General features: G+C 41.6%; 1 long non-coding RNA gene across 1 annotated transcript; it reads right to left on the bottom strand.

Moving 5' to 3' along the window:
• Positions 1 to 8,479: 8,479 nt before the first annotated feature.
• LOC107182865 lies at positions 8,480 to 9,979 on the bottom strand. Its single transcript, XR_001513623.1, has 2 exons — positions 9,943 to 9,979; positions 8,480 to 8,721 (listed from the first exon to the last, which is right to left on the bottom strand). It is a non-coding gene; the product is annotated as an uncharacterized LOC107182865 (long non-coding RNA).
• Between the last annotated feature and the right edge of the window lie 37 nt (positions 9,980 to 10,016).

Genomic DNA, 10,016 nt, shown 5'->3' with positions numbered 1-10,016 from the left:
TGTGTGAACATGAGCCATGTGTGCTATGATTAAAACACAATGGAGACATCAGTGGTGGGATAGCCAAGAGCTGCCTGTGGCACAAAGAGTCCCAGTTGTTTATTTTGTTTGGCATAGCACATCATTTGGCTCGGACCCCACTCATGGTGTGTTTATGATTTCCGGAAATTTATTGGGAGCTTTCCATGTGCCTAGCATAGTGCTAGATGCTAGAAACACATCTGATTGAACAACCTGGCACTGTTCTCTAGAAAGTCCTTAATAGTGAACAATTTTCATTAAAACAGCTATTTGTTTGTCTTGCGTTGTTTTCTGAAGCATACACATGGTGAGGGAACCCAAATGTTCCATCCATTCCATGTCACTCCAGTGGTTTAGAGCTTGGCTGGCTTCTTCCTGACTCAGGTGCCTGCATCTCTCATTCAGCATCTCCTCTGCCCTTGCCTCCCTGACTGGGGACACTCTCCCAGTTCTTAGCTGCTGGGTCATTCTAGTGGTTCTTTTCATCTTCCCTCACTGACCTGGAATCCGAGTTCCTCAATGCAGCCTGGAAATAAACAACAATATTCCATCCTGGACAGTTTCCCCCCAGCTCTCATCCGTGACTTAGCCACAGTTCAGTTCCCCCTGCCCATCCTAGGGGAAGCTAGGCAAAACCCCTGCCCTGTCTCTGCCTGTGTCCTGTCTCTGCAGGGAGCATGCAGGTAGAATGAACAGGCTCATGTACACACACGCTTTTGACACTTTGGAGCTTTTCCCTTCATAAGTGGTTCATTCTCCAGCCCAAAGACCAATAACTGTTTTGTGGGAAAACAGGGGTGAAGCAGGGTGGGGTTGCCTCCCTAACTCAGTGCTGAATGAGGTTGTTATCATGGAGTCCCCGAGGAGATCAGTATTTTCAACCTCATGTACTGGTGGTCCTGCCTCACTTCCCCCCAATCTCTGAAATCTCAGGCCTCCCCTCCTAGTTTCTTGTTGGGCCACCCACCCCTGCTGCTCGCAATATCCTGCATCTTCCAGAAAGTCTCCCTCCACCAGTCTGTAACTATCCACAGCTCTGTACCCTCCATCTTCTCAGTCACTCCCTGGGAAGCCCGTGAGCCCCTGTACAGTGCTCATTCTCACCTCCACATGTGTGCTGCCTTTGCAAATCCATGATGGCACATTTTATCAGTCCATCATGAGTTAAAACTTCTCCAGAACACAAAAAGTAGGGCAGAAAGGAGGCAAGGCAAAGTACAAGCATGACCAGTCCCTGCCACGGGCTGTACTGATGCTCATTGTCAAGAGGGTGCTCTTATTGACTTGTATTCAGAGTATGGAGGAATGCATACATCTTTATAGTGCCGGCTAATGGAGTGTAATTCATAAGGAAACACTTCAGAGACACATCCTATATAACAAAAGGCTAATATGTAAATAGACCAAACAGTGGAACAAATGAAACAACCGAACAGTCGGTTGCTATGACATGTGCTGACCACCAGGGTGTGTGTGTGTGTGTGTGTGTGTGTGTGTGTGGAATGTGGTGGGCATTGGCCTCGGTGGGATGGTGGAGCAGGTGAGCGGGGGCGCCAGACCAAGGTGGGGCGCCAGTTGCTGTCATCAGAGCGAGCCTCTGGTGGTTACTGAAAATTCTTTGCTTCTGCATGCTGTGGTCCCGCCCGGCACTCACACCTGCTGCTGGCACCAGCTCTGCTTGCACCAGCAGCTGGCACCAGAGCCGGTCCTGATCACTGGGCGCCATCAGTGGGTGCGAGTGGCAGCTGCAGGTCCTGCTCACCCCTGGGGGCTTCTCCATCTCCCCGTACTCCTGAGGGGCAATTGGGGCAGCAGCCACCGCTCGCACCCGCTGACAGCGCCAGCCCCAATAGCTCCACGCCATCAGCGGGTGAGAGCAGGGCCGACGCCATCAGTGCATGGGAGCTGCAGCAGCAGGAACTAAGCTGCTGGCAGACAGAGGACTGGGGGGCCGAGGTGGGAGGGGCCGGGTGGGGGTCATGGAGGATGGGCCGAGACCTGCGCCTGTGCCTACCGCAGCCTTGTGGCCCACAGTTCCTTTCAAGGTGCACAAATTCGTGCACTGGGCCCCTAGTAGTGCTATAATAACCATCTTCCCGAGGCAATGTGCAGTGGGCATGGATGTGAGGCTCAGAACCCTCGGCACTTATACCAGGGTTTTCCCCAAATGGTCTCTGGGATGATTTCAAAGGAAGAGACTCAGTCAATCTGGATCTCTTGGTGTAAAGCGTAAGCGTTTGAACGAGCAGCCCAGTGAGTCTCAGTTTGAAAGCCTCTGTTTAATGGGAGGCACATCTCCTTGCAGGGAAATGCCCAATGCTTAGAAAGCCTTTCAGCCACACAATGGCTCTCTGCTTGGATTTATCTGCAATTCAGGGAATATTCTGTCTCCCTGGAGATTTCCTCCCCAGAGAGGACTGTTTCCATCTTTCTAATATTTTATAAAGGGAATGATTCTATAATACATTTCAGGTTAGGTAAGAATAATTTCTTTTGTAGATATGAATGGGCTTTATTATGCAAATGGAGAAAATTCCCAATAGGTTATATTTAGAATGTTATGTAACTGTGGAAGCCCCAGCCCCCCATGACAGTATCATTTGCTTCTGAATAGACCTAGACTTTTTAAACCTTAAAAAACAAAGCTTTTCAAACTACAGGTTTTCAGTTTTTGTTTTTTAAAAAATATATTTTATTGGTTTTTTACATAGAGGAAGGGAGAGGGATAGAGAGTTAGAAACATCGATGAGAGAGAAACATAAATCAGCTGCCTCCTGCACACCCCCCACTGGGGATGTGCCCGCAACCAAGGTACATGCCCTTGACTGGTGGGACCCTTGAGTCCCCAGGCCGATGCTCTATCCTCTTTCCGCTGAACCAAACCAGTTAGGGCTCAGTTTTTATTTGATGCAATTTAGAGGGATTTGGAGCCTTTTAAAATATATGTATTTTTATTGATTTCAGAAAGGGAGAGGGAGAGAGATAGAAACATTAATGATGAGAAAGAATCATTGATTGGTTGTCTCCTATGGGGATTGAGCCTGAAACTGGGGCATATGGCCTGACCGGAATACCCCCATTGTGCAGCCCTCAATAAATCACTGATTCAGGTGGCAGTCAGTCACCAATGAATGAAACCACTTGATAAAAGGCTGATGGGAACTTTACAATATTCAGATCATGATGTCACCCCCTGAACTCACTGGTCAATCTCAGCTTCCCTGAAATGTGGGCCACCTGACATTATGTGCCCCCTGCTGGGAGGCAATATGAGACATGCAAAACTAGCTCAGAAATATATTTGCCCCAAAGTTAAACCTGAGCTCCAAAGATAAGCCTAATTAAGTTGACAGACCAACTTCCATTTTACAAGAAATAAGGAACTAAAGGATGAAGTTAAACAATGCCACAAGGGAGATCCAGAGTGTGAAATATTCTACAAGACAATTGATCAGTTTTCTTCAAGTCAGTGCCATAGAAAGCAATAAGGATGGGATACTCTAGATGTCTAGATGAAGAGAGACTGGAGAAACACAGAAAACAAACCTGATGTTTGGCATGTGTTAAACCAGCGGTTCTCAACCCGTGGGTCGCGACCCCTTTGGGGGTCGAATGACCCTTTCATAGGGGTCGCCTAAGACCATCGGAAAACACATATATAATTACATAGTTTTTGTGATTAATCACTATGCTTTATGTTCAATGTGTAACAATGAAATTGGGGGTCACCACAACATGAGGAACTGTATTAAAGGGTCGCGGCATTAGGAAGGTTGAGAACCACTGTGTTAGACAATTAGAGGTAGCTGAGTATAGATTGGGGACCAGATGATACTGAGGAATTATTAATTTTATTCGTTGTGACAGTGGCATTGTGCCTGTAGAAGTAGGGGGTGAAATGATACAATGTCTTTAATTGTTGAAATTGGATGATAGTACACCAGGTTCACTATACAATCTCTCTACCTTTGTTATATGTTTAAAATTTTTCACAAAAGCATATTATGATTTTTAAAAAACCCTCTACCTACAAAGGACAACAAAGGAAGCAAGCAGAAGAATAGTATGTTACCATTTGTGGAAAAAAAAGTGAACCTGTTTATTTTTTAATAGACATAGGATATCCTGGAAGGATATGCAAGAAACTGGTAAAAGTGATCGCCTCTGGAGAGGAACTGAGTGATTGGAGGACAGGGGTAGAATGGAAACCATTCAAATAACTTCTTGAAGAAGTAATGAAGACATTACAAAACGAGTGAAATTAGTTTTCATACACTTGGCTCTTATGAGTTTGATTAATTTCTCCCAATACTCTTGTCATCTATTAGTTGTAAACTGGGCATTTGTGGGGCGCATTCGACTGAGTTAACTTATTTAAATGACAGTAGAGAATTTTATTTAATAAACATGTATTCATTATATGCTGCTATGAGTGCTAGGCTTTAGGGGACAAAAAAGATGAGTAAGACATTTGTTATTAAAATGATAGGGCTTACCATCAACTTACTAATGCTTTCTTTTTTACTTTAAGCATGAAAAGGAGGGACCTCACGATGACTACTTTTATTTTGACTGTCTTTCTGATTCATTAAGAAATGTATTTATCTGTGCCAAGTAATATGAGTAATAAAGATTTGTCAGTCAGAGGTATGATGGAATCTCAGTGAATACAGAGACTTTATGTGTTGGATATTCTGTTCTTAGTTACTGTAGCAAAATCCTTAAATGAGAGAATAGCATGAAGTGGAATTAGAGAGCTAAGTGATAATAAAATACCACATCATTCCACTGATTATGTAAAGAGCCCTATATTTCCATAGTAGCCGCTTGATTCTGAGCTACATATACATACATTAAAAAAGATAGAATCCTTTAAATTCAATGGAGACCAAAATGATGTTTTTGCAAGTAATTTTTCTGATGGTATAGAAGATGAAATATTTATGCCCTTATTTCTATTTTATCTTTGGGTGAAGAAAAGTTAAGCTAATTGAATTGGTGCTGAAGGTTTTTGTTTTAAATCTTATTCAGATTGCATTGGGGAAATATTTAAAGAATAATGGTAAGAGCTGATGCACTACAAATCATTTGAATGGCTGTTTTCTTCTTTTTCCTTCCCTTTCTAGCTCCCCTCTAACTTACCTTTGACAAGGCACTGTATCATGCCAACTTTACAGTCTTTGCAAAGTGGCTCTGACTAATGATGAGAATTCTGAGTTTGTCAAAATAAAGATAGAATACTGTGAAAATGCCCATAGTTGGACAAATCTCAATGGAATCACAAACTGAGGACAATCAAAACTTCCTAAACTGATGGAGCTCCAGGAGATGGGTCTGGCAGGGAACCAAAATATATTCAAAATGGTGAGACAAATACTGTATGAGGCAGTTCATCAGAAATCCTGCACTGTAGTTGACCTTAAAGCTTCCAGGCCACCCTACGACCCTGCTTTGGGCTGGTTTGAGCAACAGAACATAGGGCTACCAGGACCACAGCTGTTCCACTGTGCCTGGTCTTGGTAGGGAAGACCCTTTTCTTTGGTGTTTTCTAAACCTCTGAAGCTTATAATTCTGAGGGAGTGACTAGATGAAAGGAGACCTTTAAAGACCTCTTATCAACAGAATCAATTTGAATATCAGGTGTGGCCTCTCTAATCTTTCCAACCCTTCTGAAAGGCAAGGGCTGTAATTTATTCAGTAGGATTCTGCACAGCTGGGAGGAAGAGTGTTTTGTTCATAATGAGCGCTGGCACCAACCCAATAAATATTTTTAAAATTGATTTAAAGAAATAGGCAAGTAACAGTTGTGCGGGACTTATTTATTTTGTCTTTGATGTAGACCCAAAGCCATCACTTATCTCTCTGAAGTTAAAACAAATATATTCATGTAATTTCTATCAACACTTACTATATTTCAGTTCATCACTTTTAATTATGTAATAAAAACACTTAGTGACAAATATGAGCTAATCATCTTATTTGTTTAGTATATATCTATTCCATTTCAGATAGATTTAGAATGATATTTCATACATGACAATAAATATATTAGTTTTAAAGTAAGTCTTAGCCTAGACAAACTGTTTTAAGAGTTTTGTGGCACCTATACATAAATACATCTCCAGAATCAAAGAAGTCAATCTATTCAACATAGTTTAGTGATAGAGGGGCAATTTACTATGACCCCAGATTAACAAAAATTTTTTTAGTGTCTTTCTATGATACCTTGCTATTACAGACCATTTAAGAAAAGCATGCTTATCTATATAACAATTTTTAAAATGGCAAATGACTAAAGAGACTTAAAAGTTTCATGTTTAGTAAGAGTTTTGATGATCCACAAAAATATTTCAAAAACATTTTTAACCAGTTAATAACCCCTTCTCAAATCAATGAGTAAGTGACCAAAAGAGAAACATCCTACTTCACTCACATACTGTTTACAGTAACCATTTGACTTGGATTTAAGATGAATCCAATTTAGCATGATTATTGGTACTCTTCTAGATCCCATGTTTCTTCAGACATTTCAAGAACCTTCCATAGTGTGTTTTATATACGATAGAAAAAGAAAAATTAATCTCTAGCATGTCCTGCGTTGGGTACAATAACAATTGTTTCCTGAATCCATGTAAGCAATTTTCTCTTAAAAAGACATTTAAGTTTGCACCTATCATTCCATCCTGAATAGTCAGAATAGTGAGACCCCATGCTTAGAGATAGCTAAAAATCTAAAATATAGCCCAGCCATTGTGGGTCAATGGTTGAGCATCCACTCATGAAACAGGTCATGGTTGGATTCCAGGTCAGGGCACAAGCCCAGTTTGGGGCCCAATCACCAGTAAGGGGGTGGGGGTGGGTTGGGAGGGGTGCGTGCAGGAGGCAGGGTATAGATGTTTCTCCCTCATCCATGTTTCCTTCTCTCTAATCCTCTCCCTTCCTCTCTCTAAAAATCAATAAAAAATATTTTAAAAAACCCCAAAATATATTAATCCTTGCAAAATGTCAAATATCTGCTTTTCAAATAAAATGAAAGTAACTTAATTACATGCTGCACCAAAACTCAGATAATATTCCCTCTATAATTATTAGGTAATATTCTCTCCTAGAACTTATAATTAAAAAAAGAGTTGGAGAGGTTTCTGTAAAGCTAAAGATGTCAAATGGTAATAGAAGCCTGAGTATCTTGCTTTCATCTTGGTTCTGAGTACAGGTAATTTGTAGAAAATGTGGCTCCCACATCCACCTTTCTCCAGGGAGTGGACACAATTCTGAAAGGGGGATAATTTCATAAACTGTTGGTGTATTGTAGTAAGAGAACCACTAGAAGATATCACAACACCACACAAAATATGATCTTATAAACAAACATGGAACAAATATTTGGTAGAATTTCTTTTTTCTCTTCAATATGGACACAGTTGGGTTTGCTCAGGTATATACATATGCACACAGGATGTCAGGAGGTTAAGACTAATAGTGCAATGGGGGGAGGGGAGCAATTGCATATCATCTGCCTCTTTAGCACCAATCAACTCCTGGTCTGGTATTTAGAGCTCTAGCTTGTGGGAAAAAATGGATTTTAGTTCTAGATGTATTTATAATGATTTTCTCCCCCCAAATGCTGCACTCTTTATTCACACAGAATGTGGTGTTTTATTTTCCAGTTCCTGATGCTCTGCTAGGCAGGAAAAGGGACAGTCTGAAGGCTTGGTAAATTGATTAGATGGAATGAGTTTTACCCCCGGTCCTAGATAATCTAAAATAAACTGCCACCATGTTTTCCTCTGCTGGGTGGAGACAAAGCTGAAGAATGTGAACTTAAGTCAGATTTTTTGCTAGTCTACAGTGAACTATGGTCACTGTGACTACTATAGAGAGAGAACCAATAGCCAACTCTAAATTTAGAAATGATATCTTTTCAGACCTCAGGGAGGAGTCTCATTTTCAGAGCACTTACTGGTTACTGGTAAAAGCAATTTTGCATCTATTGGGAAATTGTTGAAAAATATACTGCTAGGCAATAGAATAGTTAGAATTGGGGTTTCTAAAGAAATAGTAAATGGCTCTGAGGTCCTAAGAGGTTAGAGAAACTGAGGTATTATAAAAAATAAGTGAAATGTCCAAAGTCAGTTGGTTAGAGGTCAGGACTAAAGCAAAGAGTTCTAGGATTTATTCTCTAATATTCTCTCTCACTGGGGGAAATGTTTGACTGATGTCAAGAGAACCAAAAATAGTGCTAATTAGATTAGTAATTCCCAGACACACAGGCACCTGCACTTTGCGCCTCTGCATGTTTTAGGGTTTGGCTGCTATTTTGAAAAGAATAAATTACTAGATTAAAGCAATGCTCTAACCCTACAAGCTCTTAGCATCCCAGAATTATGCTGACAGTCTACTAGGAGAAAGACCTTTTCAAGTATCTTAGGAACTTAGCCAAGTAAATAGGAAACAAATATGCTATTTTCATGAAATGGATATTTATTGAGCACCCACTATGTGCCAGGCCCTCTGTAGGCAGGAAAATGCAGTTAAGGTCCTTGCTGTCATGGGGCTTACCTTCTATCATTAAACAGCACCTCACTGGCAGGCTGTGGAAGATCATGGGGATACTTGAATTAAGTGACGGAAAATCTTGAAATCCAGTTTTGGGGGGAAAAGAACAGATTTTTGAGATGCTTGATGGGAAGCCGTTGGGCCCTATCCAGCCAGGACTAAAGGAAGAGAAAAATTATTTTGCAAAAACTTTTCTATTTTGATGAGTTTCTTTTGATGTAAACCTGGCATGTGAAACACAACAATATGGCTGCTCTTGGTCAGTAAACCCAGGGACAAGTTAGGTGGCATAATTTAATGAGCTTACTTCCGATCTCTTAAGTAATCAATAAACATTCACTTCTTAACCATCCTCTGAGGTGGCTTGCTGCCACCACCAGTTATTCTGTTAGACTGGTGAATGTTGAAAAAGCGGTGGTGAGCAGAAACATTTTACCTGTACAATTAGAAACAGTCTATCCCCTGCAATTTTGAGGACTTTTTCAAGTTGCCAATTAACTGGTTTTCTGACTGTGCTTTTTGATTTATAAAGTTTACTCTCTACTCTAAGTAACAAAGTTGTACTCTAAGGTTATTCAGATCTCTGTGGTCATCACAAAATCAAGTTCATCAGCTTGGAAAAAGACTTGCTATTGTTCTTACAGAATGTCCAGTCTTATCCAATGTCCCAGTGGACTTAAGATAGTTTCAATTTACAAAATCAACTCACTCTCTAGTTCAGAGAGCAACAGTAGTTTCGTGCTCTGTTAAACATCAAAAAGTTGAAGTAGTTTAATTTATGAGTAACTGGAGAGATTTGCTATCTATTTCTTAGGAAGAGGGGTCTTTGGTACCGGCATTAAGGGGGGAAAAGCCAGGCCTTTTCTTATTTAAAACTTTTTTGAAATTACAAAAATAATGTGCTTCTTACCGAAAAAATCAGTAACTAAGCAGAAAATGAAAAATCACACACAATTCCACCAATCACTGAGAGTCCTAATTAACATCTTGGTGTTTATCTGTCCCCCACTTTTCTGCTTCCATGTACGTTTTTAAATTGGAATCCTATAGTGTATTGTGACTCGTTTCCTCGCCCACGTAACCTTCACATCGCTCCAGGTCATCTTGCATCATTTCCTGATGACTGTTCTCAAAAAGACCGAAGTGACCACTGACCAGCAGAGTTTCAGAGTCTGCGTGTCCAACACGTGCGGAGTCCCGCCGCCAGTTCCCGCAGCAGAACAGCCCGCCAGGTCCTCACGCGGGAACCGCACCACGCTTTCTCCGGGGCCAGGGCAGCGGTGGGGAGAAGCGCTCTGCGGACCCAGGGGCCCCATTCCCAAAGATGCCAGTCTCCCCACCCCACCCCATCCCAATCCCCCTTACACAGTAGAGGTCCAATTCCGGGGAGCCGGGGTCACCCTGGGGGCAAAGACAGCCGCGCGTGCCCCCTTCCCGCG

Source organism: Myotis davidii, unplaced genomic scaffold (genome assembly GCF_000327345.1).
Source record: "Myotis davidii unplaced genomic scaffold, ASM32734v1 scaffold57, whole genome shotgun sequence".
Taxonomy (NCBI): Eukaryota; Metazoa; Chordata; class Mammalia; order Chiroptera; family Vespertilionidae; genus Myotis; species Myotis davidii.
The sequence above is the reverse complement of the archived record's forward strand: the minus strand, read 5'-3'. Positions and strand labels throughout refer to the sequence as shown.